General features: G+C 36.9%; 1 protein-coding gene and 1 long non-coding RNA gene across 51 annotated transcripts in view; both read left to right on the top strand.

The window, feature by feature from the left end:
* The window catches only part of PKP4 (plakophilin 4), a 225,113-nt gene that overhangs the window by 70,813 nt on the left and 129,857 nt on the right, over positions 1 to 24,443 (top strand). For 18 of the 50 annotated variants that reach the window (XM_078327704.1, XM_078327708.1, XM_078327694.1 and 15 more), the window contains exon 3: positions 77 to 173. The exons of the other annotated variants lie outside the window; for them this stretch is intronic. The gene's annotated coding sequence lies outside the window, so the exon portion shown is untranslated. The remainder of the gene's footprint in view (positions 1 to 76; positions 174 to 24,443) is intronic. 50 annotated transcript variants of the gene reach the window in all.
* Positions 75 to 23,328, top strand: LOC144576655 (uncharacterized). Its single transcript, XR_013518921.1, has 2 exons — positions 75 to 16,735; positions 17,774 to 23,328. It is a non-coding gene; the product is annotated as an uncharacterized LOC144576655 (long non-coding RNA).

The raw sequence follows: 24,443 nt of genomic DNA, 5'->3' as shown, positions 1-24,443 counted from the left end.
TGCCTTTAAAATTATCTTTGGATGTGTTTTAAATTTGTCTAACGTCCTTGACGCCTTCACGTTTTCTAATTATAAGGTGTTTACATCCCTGAGTACATTGGGATGACTGGCATGTAGAGCTGCTCCAGGTGCCAGTCAGAATCGGAACATGCAGGATACTTGTGCGTCTGCAAGTAAGGACAATCTCGATGGTGATCGGTGTCTCTGTCTCTCCCACATTGCAGAGTGTGTGCATGCACGCAAAGCTGTGTAAAGCGTAGTTCTCAATGCTGACTTTTCTGTCAGGACTCTGGCAACCTGAGGCCTGTAATAGCATTAGGTATTTTGAACATTTTAACATAGGTAGTATATATAGGGTTGTCTTTGTGATTGTTGGATAAAGGCTATATTTGTGTGTTTGTCTAAATTTAAGTATATTCATTTGTGAGCTATTGTTCTAAAACTTGTCGAACTGTGCCAGTTTGCTTCACTGTCATGTTTGTTGATTTTTTTAAGGCATTAATACTCTTTATCCTTCAAACCCAAGTAACCTTCTGTATTAGATCTTATCTGTTGTGCTTAGAAAAATTGGAATTCTGGGATTTTAATTTTTTTAAGTTTAAAAGCTATGAAGGTAAATGTAAATTTAAAGTTCCAGGGATAGTTCTTTTTTTTTTTCCTGCCTCTTTTCTTTAAAAAACGTTATATGTCCCATTATTTGGTTGAAATAATTTAAGATAAATGTTTATAAAAATCATATGATTAAGCCACTGGATTTTTTTTTCTCAAGAGAGATAATGTTGTATTTGCTCTTATATTCCTTTAAAAGTCAGTATCAGTAACTCAAATGACTAATGATGACGAAGATTAAGGAAACATTTAATACCTTATTATTGTACCATTTGCTGTAACTTGGAATGTGGCATGAAAGATTGCTTCATAACTATGACACATGTCTGATGTTAGAACTGTTTTCAAGAAAAATTATTTCACAGTTTATTCTAGGGACAAGATATCAAAATATTTTTTATTCCCCAATTAAATTTGAAGTTTTTAAACTTTCCATATACTAAGAGTTTGAGAAGGTACAAGATATAGTCAGTACAGTTTTCGTCTTCTACCAAACTATAGAATGTTTAAGCTTCTATCATCTTTAGGGAGAAAAAAGGACTCTTCTATAGCACTTCATAATTATCAGGATTTGACCCATGGAGCTGTAAGATGAGAAGGCTCTGATTTATTTGGGGCTCTTAGTATATACTGTGTTTTGGTGAAACATGGTCAATTTATCAAAATGTTTACAACTGACTTAAAACTATTAACTGTGTGCAGTAAACATAGCACTGAGAACTTTCTGTTTGTACCTTGAGACCACATACCCGACATGTAAGAAAATAAGGAATTGTGTTAATATTTTGACAGTAGAATTCCTTGATGACCTCAAATGACTTCAAAATTTTATCTTTTGGCAGTAAATAGTGTTCTGAATAAATATTTTATGGGAGATGGTAAGCAGGGTTCCAGTTTCTCAAGGCACCCAAAAATGTATTTGTCTTATATATTAAAACAGTTATTACATATAACAATTATATAGTTAGTGGGATGATATACTCTAGTTTGGTTCTGTTCCTATCCTGAGAAATTTGAGTTTATTAATATATATTTTCAGTTTTACACATCATTTTTAAAAAAAATTGTAAGTACTTAGCATTTCACTCGTTCAACCCAGGACACCACCACATCTGTATCTTTTTCCAGGATACTCTCCTGGTTTTAAATAGCTCCTCTGCAATTTTTGTGGCACCAAGAAAAATATAGTTGGAGTAAAAATTTCTTAAGACTATCCTGAAATATGCCACTTCCTGTCATCTACCCAATGGGATAGAGAACAGAAAAGTTAGATCCAAATAAAAAAACTAATTACTATTCACCGTATATGTTTGATTTTAAAATTTACTAGTCAGAATGTGACACTCTTAGCCCACTGTTATATGCAATTGTCATAAATGTTAATCATGTTTTATATCCGAAAGAGCAATATTCTTAGATGGGATGCATAATTATTATTACTTTTTAGAGATGGGGTCTTGCTTTGTTCCCCAGGATGGAATACAGTGTTAACTTCTTAGCTCACTGCAGCTTCAAACTCCTGGGCTCAAGCAAACCTCCCACATCAGCCTCCTGAGTAACTAGGATTACAAGCGTGCAGCATTGCACCCAGCTAATTTTTAGTTTTCAATTTTTTTGTAGAGATGGGGTCTCACTGTGTTGCCTAGACTGGTTTCAAACTCCTGGCCTCATGCAATCCTCCTGACTCATTTTCTCTAAACTGTGAGGATTATAGGTGTGACCCACTGTACATGGCCCATAATTATTATTATTATTATTATTATTATTTTAAAAAAAGGCCTCAGTGCCATGCCATAATGGTATCCACTCTATTGATCTCAAAGAACAGACCTTGTTTAGTGGTGTGTCTTAGGAATGGTGTTTCCTTAGGTCACAAAAGGAAGGGACTCTGTCACTGCAACTGGGAAGATGGACTAGGTTTCCCATCTGTTTTCTCTGCTGCCCATGTGATCTTGGGAATATTACTTAACCTTTCCGTTGTCAGGTTGCTCATTTGTAAGATGGGGATAATAGTGAGGACCATAAATTAGCATAGGTAAAATGCTTCCAATACTTGGCACTTAGTAAGGGCTAACATTACTATTGTCATCACTTATGCATAAGAAGAAAAGGCTCATCTCAGGAGGAGCTAGTGGTTCTACTTCTGAGCATGGCTAAAGATTCAATGAGCCCTTTTTTTGGACATTGACAGCAGGAAACAAACTTTCTGAATATTGAGCAGTGTTTATGCTGTGACAGTAGTTTACTTATGCAGACATTAAATTTTAAAAACTTCATATTAGTCTCATAAAAACTGTATATATAAACGTACAGTTTTATGTGTGTGTTAAGAGAAAGAGCATATGAAAGTATGTTTAATGAACATGCTAATTTATTGCAACCCCAAACATAATGTCAAGGCACTTGGTTAAGGCATTGCAAAGTAGTATATTATAAAATTCACCTGAATTTTGAGAGGAAAAGTCTGGGTTCTTCTTCTAAGCCAGTAAAATACCTCACACATACTCCCCCAGGGCAATTCATGGTAAGTAGCAGGAAGGGAAATGGCAAGCAACCAATAGCAGTCTTGGTAACAAACCATTAGTCTGTTAAATATCTGAAATTGGACATGGAGTATCATAAAACAATGAAATCTTTCTTCACTGGGTTATGCTTTCCCTAGAATCCTCCAGTGCCAGAACCTAGCTGTATCCCGTTCTTCAGCATAATGCTCGAATTTACATTGTCTTTTATGAAGTGATAACCTCTCACAGTGATGTCAGTCATGTAGATGCATACCTGAAAAGGTACAGAAAAATCCTCATTCCCTGACAGATGGAAAGAATCCTTGTAACTTCTGTTCAAACGCTACCTCTTTAATGAAACATACCCAGCCTGAAATCGAACCTCACTCCTGATCTCTTTTAGCACTTTATACCACTGCCAGGACTCTTAATAGTATGCGTCCTTGGATTTATATAATCAGCTCCCTAAGGATAGAGCCATGTTTATACATCGTTGTATACCTGTGTTACAGGTTGCCCCTCTTTCAGCGCCTGGGATATATTAGACCTGTAATAAATGATTGTTCAAGCAGGAAATGAATAGATAATACTTACTGTTGATTACTTTGTCGTCAACTTGCAGTTTTTTTAAGATAACAACCTGTAGCCACATTCACAGAAACATTGTCAGCAAGAAAGTCTCATAGCACTTAGAAAACTTGTCACCCAGCTGAACATTCTTCTTAACACAGTTTGAATTGCACTGTATCCATATTGATACAGGATTTAAATCCAGTCTCTATAGTGTAAAATAAAATTTTATTTCACATCTATGGTCAGATAATAACATAGGTGTCATAACTTTCATCTCACATCTGTCCAATTTAGTTGAAAGTTAAGTTTAGAGAATAAAAGGATATGGTTATCTTGGTGATGTCACACAGTATCCACCAGTGTTATGTGTATCAGGTGATATGGGTAACTACTAAAGAAATGTTAAGAATTATGCTTTAAGAGAAATAAAAAGTCAATCCATGGGAATCACAAAGTAATGTGATTCCTGGACATGATTCTGAAATTACAGGAAGTGTCAGTAGAACTTCAGCCACCAGTTGGCTGTAATTAGGGTCATCCTTTGGCAGGTTCTGCTGTTCAACTCAACTCCTAATAAGAATCCAGGAGTCCATGATGAATACACATGTAGGAAAGGAGGAATCTCCTGATAGTTTTCAAAAATATCTGACAAACTTGATACTAGTTAGTGCCTAGCTTAATTTCTTACATGTAATAAATAGATAAATACAGCACTGGGCATGGTGGTTCATGCCTGTAATCCCAGCATTTTGAGAGGCTGAGGTGGGCAGATGGCTTGAGCTCAGGAGTTCAAGACCAGCCTAGGCAACATGGCAAAATCCCTGTCTCTACAAAAAATATCAAAAAATTGCTAGGCATGGTGGCGTGCGCCTGTGGTCCCAACTGCTTGCAAGAATCGCCTGAGCCTGGGAGGTTAAGGCTGCAGTAAGCCGTGATCATGCCGCTGCACTTCAGCCTGGGTGACAGAGCGAGAACCTGTCTCCAAAAAAAGAAAGAAAGAAATACAAATGTAGTACCCTCAAAGGATCCTGCCTCTTCCTGTGAAAACCTTAGACTAAACTGATTGATTTGTTATTGAAATACACAGACACCCTTGGATACAGAGGAATTGGAATTTGATAAGACATTCGCTGCTCATCCAGAGCCTTGCTGCTGCCCTCTGCGACTTACCTAGATGTGTCAGAATGCTCACTCACAGGCGCAAGGAAGCAGCAAGCCAAGGGCCATGTGCAGGGTATTATTATCAATTGCTAGAATACATTGTAGTTTTATAATGGTTCGGATATGATCCCTTGGTTTTAGAAACACTCTTTAAAAGAGGACAGTATGGCCAGTCATAGATAGGATTTGCAAGTATCTTTCACAGTTCTGTGTAGGGTGCAAGTTGATTTCTGGTTTTGTAGAATTGCACTTGTAATACTCATTGGAGTCTTTCATCTTCTGTCATAAAGTTGCTTAAATAATTGAGATCTCTATTTGAACCCGGCCATAATTTTCAGGCTCTCTAACTTTCATTCTGTTATTGGCCCGGAGTGCATTGGTGATGTGATCTGGACTCACTGCAACCTACACCTCCTGGGTTCAAGCTATTCTCCTGCCTCAGCCTCTTGAAAGTAGCTGGGATTACAGGTGTCTACCACCACATCCAGTTAATTTTTGTATTTTTAGTAGAGATGGGATTTCCCCATGTTGGCCAGGCTGGTCTCAAACTCCTGACCTCAGGTGATCCGCCAGCCTTGGCCTCCCAAAGTGCTGGAATTACAGGCATGAACCCCTGTGCCTGGCCCACAAACCACATTATATTTTTGGTTAATGATTTAAGAAGCTTAGAATCTAGATTTAAGGTTGAGGCCAATCCAGATAGCATGAAATGGTAAGCAAAGAATAGATTTGGTAAAAGATGCTAATTTTATATGTACTCTTCTTACTCTTGTGAGGTCTCAAATTAGATACTGTGTGTGCTTCTGTTGTTATCTTTGATGAGTGAAAATTGCATGTTCCTCATTTGTGTGGCTCTTAAAGAGACTACCACTTTCAAGATATTTTCTGGCTTTTGTGAAAATAACCATTCTATCTTCAATATGTCCATATAACTTAAGTGATATTTAAATATCCAAGAGTGAAATGAGAACCAGAGATCCTTAATTTTTTGAAGATAAAATAAGGAAATCTGAAGCCCAACTGTGTCCTATTGATGTTACTTCATTTTTACATAGATATCTTAGCTTCAGTAATCACACACCCTTCCTGTATGGCAAAATGCCCAGAAGTGAACAAATTCCAGTGAAATTATTTACTTTATTTCTCTGGAACTGAAACAACTCAGCTGTTAGGCACCTGCCTTTGTAACTTCCTTTTGTTTGGCCCCTATGCTTATTTACAATGAAATAGTCCTCTCTGACACACCTCAGCTTTATGCAGAAGAGGGAATTTTTATTTCAGCTATAAACAAGTATAGTTTGTCACTTAACTAAAAGTCCTGTGCGGTAAGTACAATACCTGAAATTTCCGATTTTTCGTGGCAACTTAGTTATTTTTCCTATTGGTAACCAAATTATCCTGGCAGTTGTTGTTACTATATAAACTGTAGTGAAATTTTAAGTGCCTGCACTGCATCATCTAACCCAAGATAAGATTGGATATCAGTGTTTTTTGTGGGATCATCAAATTTTACAGCTTTATCTCCATAATATTATAGAAACAAGGTTCAAAATGAGGAGACATGGCAGAGCTCTTGTGACACTGTTTGGCTTTTATTAAAGAATTCTGAACCCTAAAACTTGGCTCTCAGGGGATCAGTCCTCTTAAGTTGCATGTACCATGGTCAAAATTTAACATTTCCCTTCATTTCCGTTAAGGATGCAGGATATTTTCCACCTCAAGCATCCCTGTGATTAAAGAATACTACAGAGTATAGCCAACAGGTTTATTCAGTATTTGAGTACTACCCACTCCCCAAAAAAGTTGTCCCTCTCAGCATAAAAAATTATACTGCCAAGAGGTAGCTAACAACAAACATATGCATTTGGCTACCTGCCTACATTTCCTGATAGTCTGATAAATGATCAGATGGACCTGCTAGCAAAGCTTCCAGTCTTATATGTTCTTAATTATATATTCAGAACAACTTAGTATTTGTGCTCTTTGATATCATTGGAAGCATCATTTTAGGTTGTATTGACACTGAAGGGTTCATTTGGAAGACTATTAAATTCTATGAACTTAAACAGACTCCATGTGGCTGTTCACACATAACTGGATCACATATGCAAACATGGAAAACATAGTAGGTGCCCAAAATATTTATCAGTTAATGAACAAAAACTAAATATGCTTACAGTACCTGAATACTTAGATTAAGCTTGCTTTTAATTAATTAAAAAATGTTTATTCAAAGCTTACTCTGAGCAAAACACTTTGTCAAGGAATAGGTTGGGGAGATAAGCAGACATAGAAGGATGATCTAGTTCATATAGTTTCTATTCTCAGAAGATTGCAGAGACACAAACCATATTTATACTTCAATATGTAGTAATTGACAAGTTATGAATATTCATTAATTGATCTATAATAGACAAGAATGTGTATACTTTTGCCCCCTTTTTTAAACAGGCTATCAGTATGTATTATGTCAGTTTCATGTAAATTTGTTAACTTAGGCATTTTTAGCTTTATTTTTTTACCACTGAATTAACATTACCTTTTATTTGCATTTGAAAGTAATAGAATATTTTTAATTTTTACCATTGAATTAGCATGGTTTTGTTTACATTTCAAAGTAATAGAATATTTTTTCTTTGTTAACACTTAAAGCCAACCCTGACTTTGCATGTTTAAAATTATAATTTCCTTTTCAGTTGAATAATCCAGTTTACAATTTCTTTTCAGAGTTAAATCATGAATATATGGAATAGTTTCCCCCTGTACATGCAAACTTTATGCTATTAAATTTGAAATGAGTGACTGCTGAGTTGGTGAGATTCAATGGATGAGAGAATCATTCAGCATTGAATTCTCTGCTTTGCATGATCGTTTTTCTTTTTAGAATCATTTCTGAAGAGAAAAATATTTCTGAAACATATTTTTCCCTTTAGGTATAACCTTAAATTTATTCCATAGCTATTGCAAAATATAGCCTATCCAGTGCCTATCTTCGTGTTTAAGGGCTCCCAATTTCTAAATTGCCATTTTTGTTACTTTGCAATAATGTGTCCATATGGTCTTACTTCATCTGTTTATATTTTATGAATGTATTGTTCCCAAAGTGATCAGATCTGCTTGTACCTCAGCAAAGTAATTTGAGATATGGTTATTTTATTTCAGGCATTCCTAAGAAAGATCATTTAAAATGTAAAGTTCTTTTCAAGTAGTTCAAAGACAAATCTATGTCTTAGCTTATAGAATCTTGAGTCTTTATGCACCCAAACCTTAATAATGTAGGAGTTACACAAAGTAGAAACAGTCTACAAGCAAATTGAAATAACACATTATTGAAACTTAAAGACAAATAATATACTATGCAATTATATAATTATATTTTACATATGAAAATAGCTATCATTAATTAAAACTATACTTAGAATTTCAATCTATGTAGCTCTTGAAAGAAAATTTAATTTTCCTTTAACAATTGGAGTTCAAAGCATTTCAATTTAATGACTGTTTAGTATTTTAACTTGTAGTCAGGGTTTTTAGTTATGAGTGTTTTCTGGTACTTATAACTAAAAACCCTGATTTTCACAGGTCAGTATTATTATTACCACTATTTACAGATGGGGCAACTAAGCTCAGAAAAGTTGAGTAACTTGCTCAAACTTACATAGTTAATAAATAGGGAATATGAGATTCATATCTGGGCAATCGTATGCCAGATATACATACTAAACAATTAAAATCTGTAGTGGAGTCAATAAAGGGAAGAATGCATACAAAGGAAAATTGAACATTCATGGTGACAAGCATGTGAGACCTTATCCTGGAATATAGAAGAAAAGAACAAAAATGTTGTAACAAATTCTAGACATGGAAGCCATAGAAAGTAGATCTATGAAAATGTTGTGGGTTTTCTGGAGAAGGATTTTAGAGTAGTTAGAAGAGAAGCAGTACTTAAGTATAATTTAAAAACAATTTTTCTGAGCAGAAAATAAAGCCCTGAGTGTATACATTTAAAGCAATCATTACATTCCAAGCACCTCCTGTGGAACACAGATCTGTCTAGGAATTACCTTTATAAAATTTAAATTTACAAAGAGAAGAAAGAAAAAAACTTTACAGTTCTTATAAAAGAAGTAGTTTATCTACAAAGGTAAAATCAGGCTTCAGTGAAACACTAAATTTCAGAGATTAGAGCAACATATATAGAGTTTTGAGGGAAAGTGCTTGTAATCCAAGAATTTATACCCAGCTCAATTGTCTTTAATATGTGAAGGATTGAAAAGATATTCTCAGACATTCAAGGATACATGAAATGTGTTCACTCTTCCCCCCCACCTCCCAGTTGACTCTTTTTGATAATAAAGGATTTGTTCCCTAATTTAGAGAAGAGTTAAATTTAAGACTCAAAAATGAGAAATTCATAGTATACAATTACTAGTGGATCTTCTCTTCGTTAAGGTTCCAAACCAGGAATCAAGGGTTATTGGGTGTTAGTCAATAAGAAGTTCTCTGCTTTCCTGCTTCTTGTGGTCCATAAGCTATGTATTATTTCAAATAATTCAGATTAATAGACTTTATGTAATAACTTAAGTCATAGGTTGTTGGCATTTTGAATTTGCAAAGACAAACCCTGAGGTTTAAGCTGAGATCAAATTCCTATACATGTGAAATAATGTTTTACCTCACTAGTAATCACAGAACTAGACATTGACATACTGAGAATATATCTGCTTATTTCACTGGCCACAACAAAATTAAAGATAAAATTGTGTGGGTGTACTGATGTGGGCAGGGCAATATCATGTGGTATCAGTGCCAGTACAGTTGGCAAAACCATTTTGGAAAGTAAAAAAAGTACCATCTTGAACCCATGAGTACTGTTTTCATTGTACTTAAAATATCAGTATTGATCATGTGATTTTAGTTATGGTAAAATATGTACTCACTTGAAAAAGTCTTGTAAGGCAATTGTCAGATGTGTTTTTGGCTACACAGGATAAAAATTGTGTTCTAAGCAAGGGAAAAAGTAAACAACAGGGCTTTGGCATGTAGGTACCTATCAAATGAGTGAATAAATAAATGAACGCAGTCTGTGCAGAGTAAAATCAGTACTGATTAGGCTTACTTACAAATCAGTAAGGCAAAACAATGACCACCTAGTAAAAAGGGAGTATTTGACATCAACTAACAATTGTGAAAAGAAGTATTAATGACTAATATGCATGTGAAATAATGTTTTACCTCACTAGTAATCACAGAACTAGACATTGACATACTGAGAATATATCTGCTTATTTCACTGGCCACAACAAAATTAAAGATAAAATTGTGTGGGTGTACTGATGTGGGCAGGGCAATATCATGTGGTATCAGTGCCAGTACAGTTGGCAAAACCATTTTGGAAAGTAATAATCTGTAGTAAAGGTCTTAAAAATGGTTATGGAATGATCCAGTTTTGTTATGGAAATACACATTCATGTGTGTATTCAAACACATCGCACTCACTAATAAAATAAAGATACTCCTAACTGTTGAATAGATGTCTTATACGTTTTCCCCTGTATTTTGCAAATTGCTTTATTGAAAGCATGGAGCATTTCATAAAAATTCTAAAGCCACAAAATAAAATGGTAATTCAGGATGAAAGATAACAAAAAATCACAATAATAATAAAAAGTTTCCATAGGCTAAGGTTGACAGAAAGAAAACAAGTTTGTATAGATTGCAAGATATCGAAAACTTGTCAAATGAACTGTGGTTGAGATTGCCTTTCTTAAAAAATAAATGGAATATTTATTATGACCACAATAGTAGTTTTCATTCAGAAGGGTATCATAGACCACAGGGGTTAAGTGCAGGAACTCCCACCTGCATGCCTTCTAAGGTGTGTAACTTCAAGCAGGTTACTTTGGGTGGAGCCTCCTGTGTCCTTATTTGTAAAATGAGGGTGATGGTTCCAATTCTGCTAAGAATAAGTGTTCAGTTAACATTCTCCAGTTGTTATCCCTGAGGTCTTATGTAGAATGGTAGTGGAAACAGCATGTTTTAGCCACTTATGAGGGATATGGATCCAGACTGAGGAATACTTATACATAGAAGGCTCAGGCTAAGACTTTGCCCCATGGTAAGGATTCTAGCCAAAGGGCAAGGCAAAAGTTTGCTCACATGCCTGACAGCTTTATGTGATCAAGATATCTCAGAAGCTGATGGAAAAGGTCGGTGTCTGTCTGGACTCATGAAGATATGGGTAGTGTTATCCTGAAGTAATCATCTAAATCCAACTCTTTCCAAATAGCTTTACAGAATATATTCAGAAATCTCATTAAGAGATTGCTCACATATATCTTTATCTGTTGCCTTGGAGGTAGTTCCACAAAGTATGTTGCATAAGAGAAGGAAGTTAATTTTTTTAAAAAAGTTAAACACAAGTATATAAAATACCCCATTTTCTTTTCCTGGGAACAAGCAGTTCTCTTGCCTCAGCCTGCTGAGTAGATAGGATTACAGGTACCCGCCACCATGCCCAGCTAATTTTTGTGTTTTTAGTAAAGACAAGATTTCACCATGTTTCCAGGCTGGTCTCGAACTCCTAACCTTGAGTGATACACCCACCTCTGTCTCCCAAAGTGCTAGGATTACAGGTGTGAGCCACCATGCCTGACCTCCATTTCCTGGACTGTCCTACTTCAGTGTATTAACTCTAAACATGTTTTCCACTGTATTTTAGAGATGAGAATGAACTCTGGTGCTAGTTAGTGTTCAGTACTTGTTGAGTACGTAAATGTTGGTGTTTCATGAAACAAAACACAAGCATACTAATGAATATCAAAATCATATTTATATTATCTATGAGAGGTGAGGGAGGAAGTAAAAAGCCCATCCCATCAAGATAGTATACTGGCAGGGAGGAGATATCCAAATAAAAACCTAGAAGTTTCCTCTGCTAGGCCCAGTGATTCATCCCTGTAATCTCAATACTTGGGGAGGCTGAGGCAAGAGGATCTCTTGAAATCAGGAGAATATATATATTTAGCTGAGCATGGTGGCACGTATATGCCTGTAGTCCCAGCTACTCCAAATCACCACGACCACGTGCTTGTAGTTCCAGACACTTGGAAGGCTGAGGCAGGAGAAGCTTGTGCCAAGGAGTTCAAGACTGCAGTGACCTAGGATCTAACTTCTGTATTCCAGCCTGGATGACCAAGCAAGACCCTGTCTCAGAAAAAGAAGTTTTCTCAAGACACGTATATTATAACTTTTACCTAATACTTTTTTCCTTGTTATTAAAAAAGTCAATTCTTTACAAAATCAGCAGCCAAAACAAATGAATTCAAATGTGAATCTTTTTTGTTTCTAAAGAGGAATGGTAGTCCCTGAACCTGGACTATAGGACCACAGCAAACTTGGGCTGCTTCTGCTTGTGCAGACTTTACCCTCCTAACCCAAAATACTGGGGACAGCAGACTTATTCTATTTTGAAATGAACTCACACGTCTTTTGGGGAGTTGGGGGAGCATCTCTATTGACAAGATTGTATTTTCCAGCTTTTAAATGCTCCCAGCAATATTTCATTGAAAATGTAGCCTTAGTAAGTTATGTCTAAGCTTGAAGAATACTGAGACTTTTATAAAGTCCAGAGTTTGTCCCTGCTCTGATGGCACATACCGCTAATCTATTCTTGCCTTCCATAACCTGGATGCAATCCAAAGCCAACTGTAATCACTCTGACTGATTTATTTGAACTGGCAGAGCTCACGTTGGTATCCTCTAAATGTTCCTTGTGATATATGCCTACACAGAAGAAGGTAAATGTAGTAATTAGGACTGTCTTATATTATGACTAACACTATGCAAAAAATATGGAGCCATTTCCAATACAATTCTTGCATGTTAAAAAAAATATGTCCCAGCTTCATACTCCTTTATCCAGGCTGACTAGAAATGCACTATAGGGTGGATAGGCCACAAAATACTGCAAAGCACAAGATCTGGTTGCAAGGTCTTGCTATTCTGTGACTGTTTTAGCTAGCATTTTGACTGTCCAAAATAAGCCCTAAATAAGGTTTTAAAACGTTTTGAGAAAACTATGTCAACCAGTACAGTGAAATTTAATTCCCATGGTGGATTAGCATTGGCAAGCAGGAAGCACTAGCCCTCTGACCACTCAGAAAAACAAATGTCAAACAGCTACCCAGAGCCGGTCAGAGGAGGCTATGAGCAAGGAAAACTGAGCTGTCTCCCAGCTCCTTCAGCTGAGCCCTCTGGAGGTGCTACTGGGTAAGTTGATCGACCAGGGCGTTCTCACACCAGCCAGCCCCCAGGAACTTCTAGAAGAGGTGCATGGACCCCAGGGGCTTCAGTATGTCTTGGGATATTATGCCACAGAGAATATTTTAAAGTGTTACCTTTATTATTATAATAGTGTTATAAGTAAAATTTCAGTGCCACAAAAGAAATAACACTCAAAAATAAATCCTCTCAGCAAGGCAGTTTACTTCTGTAGAAGGGTGCAGTGTACAGATGGAGCAATGGTGGCCACACGCTTGGGCAAGAAGGCAAGGGGTTCTTATGCCTGAGGGAGGTCGTCCCTGCTACTGTGTCATTCCCTTTTGGCTAGGTTAGACCAAATAAACTAGACTAATCCTGATTGGCTATTTTAAAGAGAGCAGGAGTGGCAGCGCAGGTGTTTTGGCAGGAAGGACAGTTACGGGCAGGTCAGAGCAGGTAGCCAGGGTGACCTAGGTCAAAGAAGATGACCAGAGCAGGTGACTGGAGCAGGTGACCAAGATGAATCAGGATGGAACTGGGGGCCAGGGGAACAGATGTGATTACTACTGATTAGAACCAGAGGAGAAGGTTGTTTACTGGAATTACAAGGAAGCTAAACTTTTAAAATAGGGAAAGAATAAGAGAGCTAAACATACTGACATACTGATTCTTTTAAGAGAAACTTGGGGTCCACTATAACAATAGTGATAATTTAATAATTCTGACTCATCAGTAAACTCTTACAGTGTTTCACTGTACTATTCTGAAGAACTGAGTAGAGTTCTTAAATGCATCTTGATGTGGTGAGAAGAATGCAGGCATTGATGTCAAACAGACCTGGATTCAAATCCAGACTCCTACAAATGACTTTATTCTATTGGGTGAGCCCTTTAACTTCTCATAGCCTGTTTCCTCTTTAAAATTATAATAACAATACCCAGTTCCTAGGCTCTTGTGAGGCTTCACCTAGTCCAAACATTTAAAATGCTAATAATAAGGTGGTTGATACTTAGTAGGTGGTCAAGTACCTATAAGAAGCAGAGCTATTCATAAATATTGAAGTTTTATCATTCTTTGGGGATTATAGTGATAAAGCTGGCATTCAGATCTGATTGCCCCTGAAATTGCTATAGTAAAATGAAGCCACCACCCTGTGTAGTATTGTTTACCCTGTTGCTCTTTGTTTCCTGTAGAGTATTAGGTTTTTTATCTTTATCTGCCAGAGATCTTCAATTCCCAATCTCCCTTTTATTCTGTTGGGATCTGCTCTAGGATTCCTCCTTACCTGAAATGCATTTGAACGTTCTGCAGTTCAAAATAATGTAATGTCATTGTTCTGAAAGAGCTGTCTGCTGGATCTGAGAAGTATTAATTGTTATGAGAATATGAACTGTGGCTGGGCATAAGGATGAGCTTAGATCCAGTGCAAGGTGATGTGCCGAAGCAACTTGATGTGCTTCCATGGGAGACAGGCAGTGTACTATTTTGAGCTCCTTAAAGAAGATTCCCAGCCCATCTTATTGATAAGAATCTATTCACTTAAGTAAGTTTACAAAGAAGAATTCATTCTTGAGTGTTTTTAACATTTTTGATTTTTAATATTAGCCCTCAAGTGCTCTATAATATCTTTAGTATGTCCTTATTTGCCTAGAAGACAAGTTTAGAATTCTTGTCAACAGATGACAAGATAAGAAAAATAAGACATTACAAATAAAATGAATAGCAAACTGATTGAACATAGAAATCCCTGACTTCTTTTTCCTACTGGGTATTGATGTTGTGATATTTCTGTGAGTATCTATAAAATTATTGAAAATTCTTAATTATTAACATAGTTGAATGCCAACGTGCCTGGCACTGACTAAGCACTGTCTATGCCTCACCTCATTGAATCTCCCAACAGTCCTATAAATTTGTTGCTATTATTATCCTCATTTTATGGCTTAGTGATTTTGTGAAAACTTTATTTACCAGAATGTAAATACTATCATACAGAGCACAAACCTTGATTTCTATAATGGGACATTCAACTGATGTTTGTTGGATAACTGAATTTGAACATCTGGTTAAAGCCCAGGGATTGCCAAGGGATTCAATTCCGGGGGGTGGGGGTGGGATAGACAATGTCTCATCCTAAAGCCTACAGCTTAAACTTATTCTTTCTACCCCTCCTAGAGCACAAACCTTGATTTCTAGGATGGAACATTCAGCTGTTACTTTGAACATCTGGTTAAAGCCCAGGAATTGCCAAGGAATTCAATTCCAGGGGCCTGTCTGGCCCTAAAGCCTACAGCTTAAACTTACTTATCTTACTCCTCCTTCCCTCAGTTGGCTCTGTATTAGACAGTTTCAGAGAAATAAAAGGGTATAGGGGAGATAGTCTCAGCCCTCGAGATTCGTAATCCCCCAAAGATGCTTACAACCCAGTAAAGGTGCTCAGAATGTACTTTGTTTAGGAACATCTCTTACTAGGTGGTTCTAAGCTTTAGGACAGGAGTTGAGGCAGCTAGACACTAAAACAATCAGGCCTGTTGTAAAACTATGTGTTAAGTGGGCTTTGAGTTTTGCAGCTGTAATAATGAGGCATCAAAATACCTTGGCTTAAACACAATGAGAATATATTTCTTAGGATACAGTCCAGAGAGCAGTAGTCCAGAGCTATCCAGGGCAGCTTTGCTGCAGAGTTGCCATCTCTAGGTCTGAGGTAGCTCCCAGCTCTCATTAGGTTTCAGGCAGCAGGTAGGAGTAAAGAACCATGGGGGTAGATGCATTCCTTTAGAAAAGCACTGTCTAGAAGAGGCTTGTTCCTCACATGCTAGAACTTGGTCTCATGGCTGCAAGCTTCCCCAGAAGCTGGGAATTGCAGGCTCCAGTGAGCAGCCATGTGCTAAGCTAAAATGACCCTAAACAACTAGCAGTTTCTGCCACAGTCTGCTTTGGAAGAGTGTGGGTATGCTGGCACTTGAGCTTGGTTGCTCCTCTGCTCTCTTCTGCTCTCTTCTCTACTTACTTTACTGTATCCTCCTTTAGATTATGGTCAGGCTGGGCTGAGCTGCACTGGACTGTTCTGTTCTGGATGTTCCATAGTGCTCAGTAAAGAGCCAGAACCATTCTGATTTTTATATTTTTTAGATCATTTTGTTTCACTAATATTTGTAATAAGTACTATGAAGGATAGGATATAATTTTATTTTCTTGTGTTTGCAACACATTTTTATTTTAAAATATTTTTAAGTTCATTTTCCTTTTAAGCCTTAATATTCTGGTTTTTGAAATCCTGTAAGTATTGTTTAAATTTAAGAAATAAAATTCTTGTATTGAACTTTTTGATTTCTTAAGAGTAGAATAATTATCTTGTCCAACATTTGGTTATCTTTGTATTTTTGTGGAATGTGTTTTAGATGTGAACATTTGGTTATGTTAGTGGTAGAGGCTAAGTAGAGGAGAAGGGACCAAAGAACAAGAAAGAGAAAACACAAGATCAACATCAGAAGAACAGCGACAGCACCAGCTGATGGTCTAATGTCAGGGGACAAGACAGAACAACTACAAGATGGATCTGAGGGCTAATGTTGTCTCCATGCAGTTGTGAATGTTCATTGTGGTGCTTTCAGTCATCAAGAAAAGTGAGTGTTCTGTATATTCTGGTTAATAAGTCAGAGAAGAAGTAATAATACTAGAGTAGTGTTTGAAATCAGAAAATAAATTGGCATTTAAAGGATCAACTTTGGATATCCAGAAATTGTAATTCAGCAGAACAGCTCTTTACTCAAAGATGAGAGAAATGAAAAATTACTAAGTAGTGCAAAGGATCAGGGTAGTCAGTTCTCAAATGTGCTGCATTAAAAGGTTATAACTCGCTTGGGAGAAGAGCACTGAGAAACTGGGTTAGTTCTATGTACCTGGTTACTCTTACCTAGAAAGGCAAAGTAGAATTTTGTTGTTAGAATAATAGTCATTGTTCATTTAACACTTACTATATGGGTATCACTGTGCATGTGATGACATATGTACCTCATTTAATTTCTCATCACCTTGCAATTTAGGAATTATGAGGATTATTTCATTTGAAATGGGAGGAAACTGAGGTATAAATTGATTGTTAAAGCTGTTGATGGTCATACACAATTTATAAGCAATTAGCCTGAGTTGTCCTCCCCAGCCCACACCCTCCCCTAGTCCATCACCACTCACAGAGCTTGTGCTTTTGCCAGGGCTCACTAGAGCCATGCTTAAATGAAGCAAAACCACTTCCTAGCTTTGTGGCTTCAGAGCAGCCAGCCAGGTAGTGTTTCCAAGTCTCAGTCTGCCTGTTAGACAATGGGGATAAGAGCAGTTAATTGACTGCCTATTGCATAGGGGCATTGTAAGACTCAGGAGAATGAAGTTTCTTAGAAATCCAAAAGCAATTTTGTAAAAGTATTGTTATAAAGCATTGTTATGATATCCTTATAGTCTGCAAAATAAAAACAAATTTTTGTCCATTTGGGAAGTATTATATAACATTATACACTAAGAAATAAGGATTAGAGTAATTTAGGCCTGGATATTTTCAAGTTAGAAATTTTAATTTGGTTTTCCTCACAATAAATAGTCTCTTATCTTCTCCCTTAGCTCACAAGAGAAGTCCTCGTTATATTGTATTAATTTCATTCTGATGATAGGTAGACTGCATAAAAATGACAGCGAGCGTGATGAATTTGCTTCCTACACTGATCAGTGAATATGGTATGAATTGAACTTGCCACCAGGAACCAGAAGGTCCTGAATTGTCATTTAGTTGTGTCTCCAATCTGGTAAATACAGAGTGTTTCTCTGCCACTACTCCAGCTTATCTATTACCCATATCTGTTGGATGAGTTCATGTTCCTCATCTTTTGGAGCTTCAGAACATAAAAACTTTGTCAAGAGGGCCCTTTTTAATTGCAGGTGGAAACAGGGAGCAGTAACCATGAAGTGACATGTAAGGAAGCTGGAGCTTAATGAATCAAAGTCCCCTGTCCATCTAGAGCCATCTACTCTCCAAGGACTCTCATTCACAGGACTAGGGTTTGGTTTCATCCTCTGAATGTACATTGCCATTGGGCCCACAGAGATCAGCACTTGTATTTCTAAGTCCAAAAGTTAAAAGAGAGCAGGCCTAGCCTAAGTCTTTGACTTTTTTGTCTTTGTTGGAGCCACTGGGCATAAGACAGTTGTGTATTCCTTCTGATTAGCTTTTGCTGCCCAGGAGGAAGCCTTTCATCCCTTCCCGCTTTGGGGGCTCAGCTTCCTCACCCACCAGGCATCTGGGCCTTCTCTCTCTCCCTCTGTGCTCCCTTCTTTGACAAAGGTTTTCTTTTCTTGTTCCCTTTGCTTTGTCTGTTTTGCAGTTTCTATAATTCCACAGCAGCAGCGTTCCCTTTTGTTTGGAAATAAGGGCGAGAAAGAAAGGGAGGTGGAAAAGAGTTTTAAAATTTTGAGAAATGGATGAATCTGTTCTTTTAAATTATTAACTGCTGAAGGTCAAGTGCCCTTGTTAAATATTGTAGAACACTAATAAAATCTTATGAGCCTAACACTTCTGATATAACAGAGCATGGCTATTTCGGAGTCTAAGCAGTTGCAAAGGTTAGGATTTTCCTAATAATATGTGCATTCAATTCATAATCTTCACACTTATTTCAACTGGTTTCTAGTCATATCTCATCATATCCATGAATAATTATAGCTATTCATTCTTATATACATATATATCTTCATATTTACCCCCTAAGTTTATGCTTGATTTAAACCTGGTACCATAATTATTTCTAATTGTAAACTGATGACATGTATATTGCATAATTTAATTAGTTTAGTGTTTGTAAAATTTCTTTGAAGGTAAAATATTTGCATAAATGCCAAGAATTATGATTACTTTTGTCATCTAATTTCTAAGACTCAATTTCTACTGCATGTAGTTCCTCTCTTAATCAAGGAGGGTTCATATGCAGTGCCTTTTAAAAATATTTCAAATTTGGAAGCATATTTTTGTTGTAGTAGATTGTGAGTTATTCTTGCTGGCTTGAATCTTGAAGCAAATAAAATGTAAATTCAGATTAAATTGGTATCTCTTTAGTACCCACAATATGTTTTTGACATTTGGATACTGCCCATTAAATTCTTTGTATTTGACTGTTCGATTATTCTTAAAATGTTTTCTGAATTTGTGTCTCTATTCTGGGTTTTATTTGAACTGAATTTTAGTTAAGTAAAGAATTTTAATATACTTTAAGTGGTATTAAATAAAATTTAAAAGACTGATTTCAGATATTAATCTTTTTAGATTCTTTTGCCATATGTTCTTTTCCCAATTTATTTTGTCTCATAGTTTCCTTTTGTTCAAACATCGTTTTTCTTCAGATATTTGCTTTACTCTCTTTGTAAGATCATGAAAACTGTCTCTTCTATGACTGCATTCAGAATAATCAAATGAAACCTGCAAACAGGAAATGCCCAGGTAAAGATGGTTAGATGGCAAAAATAGTAAGCACTACATATTTAAACCTGATGATTTTGAGATCTTCCTTTTTTTTTTAAGTAATCACAAGATATTTGAAAGTTTGGTTGTCCTTCTCAGTACACAGAAAAGAAACATGAAATTTTATTTGAGAGAAATAGCACCATAGGGCATGAGCCAAAAAATGTAGCAGTAGGCAGCCCAAGAGAGGTGTCAAATTCAAGCTAATTTCACTTTTGAGAACAAGATTTCCTCTCAGACAGTGTAGCTCAGAGGATAGAAGATAAGCATAGAAAAAACAGCATGGGATCTTTGAGATGGGCGCAGGTTAAGGCTTAAGAGCAAGGGGATATGATTTACAGACATGGAGACAGTACGAAACTAGGCCTGGAGCATTGCAGACATGCTGAAATCTCAAAGTTGAGAGAAGAAAAGGTCAGAGAGGACTGGATTCACAAAGAGGCTACAGTAAGTAAAAAGGCTTCTTTTTTATGCAGTAAGGTAAGAAATAGAAGGTACATACATTGGAAAGGAAAAGTAAAACTTTTTTCACAAAGGATGTGATTGTATATATAGAAAATTCTTAAGCAGGAATGAGCAAACTATAGCCTATAGTCTAAATTAAGTCTACCACCTATTTTTGTATCACCTCTGACCTAAGATGACTTTTGTGTTTTTGGGCAGTGGTGGGGGGTGGTAGTAAGTGTAAGATGGCACAACCGTATTGGAAAACAATTTGACAATTTTTTATCAAGTTAAACACATTTACCACATGACCCAGCAGTTCTACTGGGTCACCCCTAAGAATAAAAGAAAAAGTACGTCCACACAAAAACTTGTCTATGAATGTTCATAGCATTGTTATTCACAAATACCCACTATACTAGAAACCACTTAATTATCTATCATTAGGTGAATTAATAAATTATATTTATAACACAACAAGAGAAAAGAACCCAATCATTGATCCATAAACCATGGATGAATCTCAAAAATATTCTGAGTGAAGGAAGTAAGCCAAACATAAAAGAGTATGTACTGCATTACTCCACTGATATAAATTTTAGAGCAGGCAGAATTAACCTGTAACAACAGAAAGCAAGTCCACAATAGCTGGGGAACAGAGGGAGGAGCAGTACTGCAGAGGAGCTAAGTCAATTTTACAGGGTGATGGCATGACCAAAATATTCTAAATCTGATTGGAGCTGTGGCTCATTATTGTGTACATTTAGTAAAACTTGTAACACTGTGTCTTTTAAGTGAGTGCATTTTATTGCATGTAAGTTATATCTCAATAGATGACTTTTTAAAACACATTAACATATTTTTAAGAACCACAATAAGACTTGGCTTAAACTAGACTGAGCTTCCATGGAGCACAGACTCTTGGATAGACACTGTTTTATAAAACTTCAGCATGCAGCTTAATATTAGGCACCCATAAAATATTTTTGAGCAAATACCTGAGTGAAAGAAAAACAATTCAGCACATTAGGCTGAGCGTCGAGGAATGAAGCTCAGTGAAGTCAGCCCGCAAGGCTCAAGGCCAGAGTTCAAGTCTGTGCTGAGGCTGGGTAGAGCTCTTGGATATAAAATTGTTGTTTTAGATTTGTTCATCTTACCATTTATTTTTCTTTTGGAGAAAAATCTGTATAACGTAATCCACTATGACTGGAATTACAGATAAAGTCTTTTGAATGGCAGACAGGGATTGAGACTATTAACTGTCTGTGGAGTACTCTCTATAGGAAACAATTGTATTGAAATAACGTAAGGAGCCTGTGTTGGTAGTTTTAATAAAATCAAGCCTGACTCATGTATTTGAGGACCAGGATTATGAAAATAACATCCTATGCTTCAGGAGTATTTTAAGATTGGAATAGTTATACTCATATTTACTTATGAAGAAACAAAATTTGTGCATAAATAAAATTTTAACCCTGTGGAAAAATTTAATACTTTTATTTGGCTTCTTTACGTTTTAGCCCTAAAGAAATTTCTTTAGATTATACAACTTCATAAATGTTAAGTTTCACTCCTCTAGCCGCTCAAGACGCCGAAAGGAACCAAGAGGGAGAAGGTGGCCCTGAACCCTGCTGTTGTGAAGAAGCAGGAGGCCAAGAAAGTGATGAATCCCCTGTTTGAAAAAAGACCTGAGAATTTTGACATTGGATAGGACATTTAGCCCAAATGGGATCTTGCCCACTTTGTCAAACACTCTTGCTACATCAGGTTGCAGCAGCAAAGAGCTATCCTTTATCAGCATCTGAAAGTGCCTCCTGCAGTTAACTAGTTCACCCAGGCCATGGACTGCCAAGCAGCTACTCAGCTGCTTAAGCTGCCCCACAACTACTGACCAGAGACAAAGCCAGAAAAGCAGAGACTGTTGGCCTTGGCTGAGAAGAAAGCTGCTGGCAAAGGGGACGTCCCCACTAAGAGGCCACCTGTCCTTCAAGTGGGGTTAACACTCTCATCACCTTGGTGGAGGACAAGAAGCCTCAGCTGGTAGTGATTTCACATGACATGGATCCTGTTGAGCTGGTTTTCTTCCTGTCTGCCGTATGTACTAAAATGGGGGTCCCTGACTACATTATCAAGGGGAAAGCGAGCCTGGAATGTCGAGTGCTTAGGAAGACCTGCACCACTGTTGCCTTCACACAGGTTAACTTGGAATACAAAGGAGCTTTGGTTTAGCTGGTGGAAACTATCAGGAACAATTACAGTGACAGATATGATGAGATCCACCATCACTGTGGAGGCAGTATTCTAGGTCCCAAGTCTGTGGCTTGCTTTGCCAAGCTAGAAAGGGCAAACGCTAAAGGACTTGCCACTAAACTGCGTTAAACGTACATGGTTGAGTTTTTTGCACATAAAAATAATGAAAGTTCTCTTTCCAAAAATAAGTTTTCTGTATTATCAGAAAGTTACTTTTACAGGGGTGATCATGTTTTATTTCATGTCTGGAAAATAGACTTGAGTCGGTGTAGTTTGCTTTTTAATCCTTTTAAATCTTATTTGCAATATTTTTGAGTTTTGGGAAATTTTTCAGTGGCTCTGCACCTATGTCCCTGTGAGGGACAAGTGCTTTGGTTGAATATGTTCCTCCCAACCACCACCCCTAGATTTAGACTTCTTCCCCCATCCTTTGCTATTCCACACTCTAAGGTCTGCTGGGCCTGCAGGTGGTTAGGTGCCATTGCCCTTCTGGGGTCATCCATATTTTATCATTTCTTTCTTTTTTTTTTTTTTTTTGACTCATTGGCTCATCTTTGTCTTACTGTAAGGAGTTCATGCATTTGGTTTTGTGGGCTTATTTACATCAACTGAAGGTGTTTAATCCAGGAAGTTTATTAATGTGTTCTTATAATACCTCTTGCAACTGGACATAGATGTGTCCTTGAAAAAGAAGAAAATTAACCCCTTTGCCCACCTGTTCATTTACCTACAGTTTTCTTACCGATTTTAGGCTGTCAGTCCAGCCCTCTGGGAGCTTTACTCTCAGGTAATAAGAACCAGATCAGGCTTTCTTAGGGTGTGGTTCATAGACTGCCTTCCTCAGAACTATCCAGCATGGATAAAAAAATTAATCCTGAAATGATGGAATTGGGTGGGCGGCACCATTTAACAATCACCATAGTAGTCATTGTTTCAGGTAAAATTCACCACTGATGCTAAAACTAGTGGGTTCATTTAATCTCAGATTTCCTCCTCACAAGATACTAATTACAAAGAGAAAAATCACTTTATCATGGGAAAACTTGGTACAGATCACCTAAACCAGGTGATCCGAGTTAAAACTAACAGTAGTACAGATCTACATTATGTGCCTTCTACTTTCTCCTTCCCCTCAGCTTGACACGAATGAATTTGAAAAAGCCAAAGTTCAGGTGTGATTTCCTTTCCTGTCCTTTCTGCTTGTAAAAGTGCCCTAGCCATTATCCCTGGAATCTGATTTCCAAGATGGAGCAAAACTCTTTGGTTACCTTGTAGACTGTGCAGTATGCCATGATATTTCAACAGTTTTTGGCTAGTGTATTTCTATGTCTTGACAACAGTCAGACACCCTTGATCTTGTCCAGCTAAGTCAATTGCCTAGCTATTTGCCTCTCTGTACATATAATAACTTTTTGAGGATTGGACAGTATGTCTTCTTTGGGTCCCGTATGGTGCTTTTGGAAGGTACACAGTTATTCTGAAGATAACCACATAGACCTACACAGCATTTGTTCGGACCGACTGGCAACTGCCCTTGTACCTCTGTAGGAACTCTACGTCTCCTGCGGTGTATCGGTTACCACCAACACTTGATTCATTTTCTTGATGAGTATATTCTGCAAACATAAATGCTTTAAGTGGTCTGGTGCTCCACATGAGATTCTGAAGTCACTGTTCCTAGAAGAGTGAAGGCCAGTCATCTTTATGCCACAGTTGGCCCTATATGTAAGGTGTTGGCAGAAATACCAGAGACTACCTCAAATACCTTTTAGCCTTTTATGTGCAGAAATAAGTTTTATCTTCATTTAAGATTCATTTTAAAGAGTCAAACTTGGAATTCAAACCAGGGAACTTTTTTTTAAAATAATATTTTGATAAGCAGAGGAAATAGGTAAAGAATGATTTAACTAAATAGCCCAGAATTTTAATCTTCCATGTTGATCAGTGTGCAAAGAGTCATTAATATTTCAACACTCATATTTTATATTTATTCACAAAAGTTTAAAAAGTTTTCTTGATTTAATTCCAATGATTTTATTGAATTATAGCAGCTTATTTTTATAAAACCTGTTTTCTTCCCATTATTGCATAAATTCTGTGAATTTATAGAAATAAAACATTTAGGTTGTGAAAACTAC

The sequence above is a fragment of the Callithrix jacchus genome, chromosome 6 (genome assembly GCF_049354715.1).
Source record: "Callithrix jacchus isolate 240 chromosome 6, calJac240_pri, whole genome shotgun sequence".
In the NCBI taxonomy this organism is placed as follows: domain Eukaryota; kingdom Metazoa; phylum Chordata; class Mammalia; order Primates; family Cebidae; genus Callithrix; species Callithrix jacchus.
Note: the sequence above shows the minus strand (reverse complement) of the source record. Positions and strands in the feature narration are given on the sequence as shown.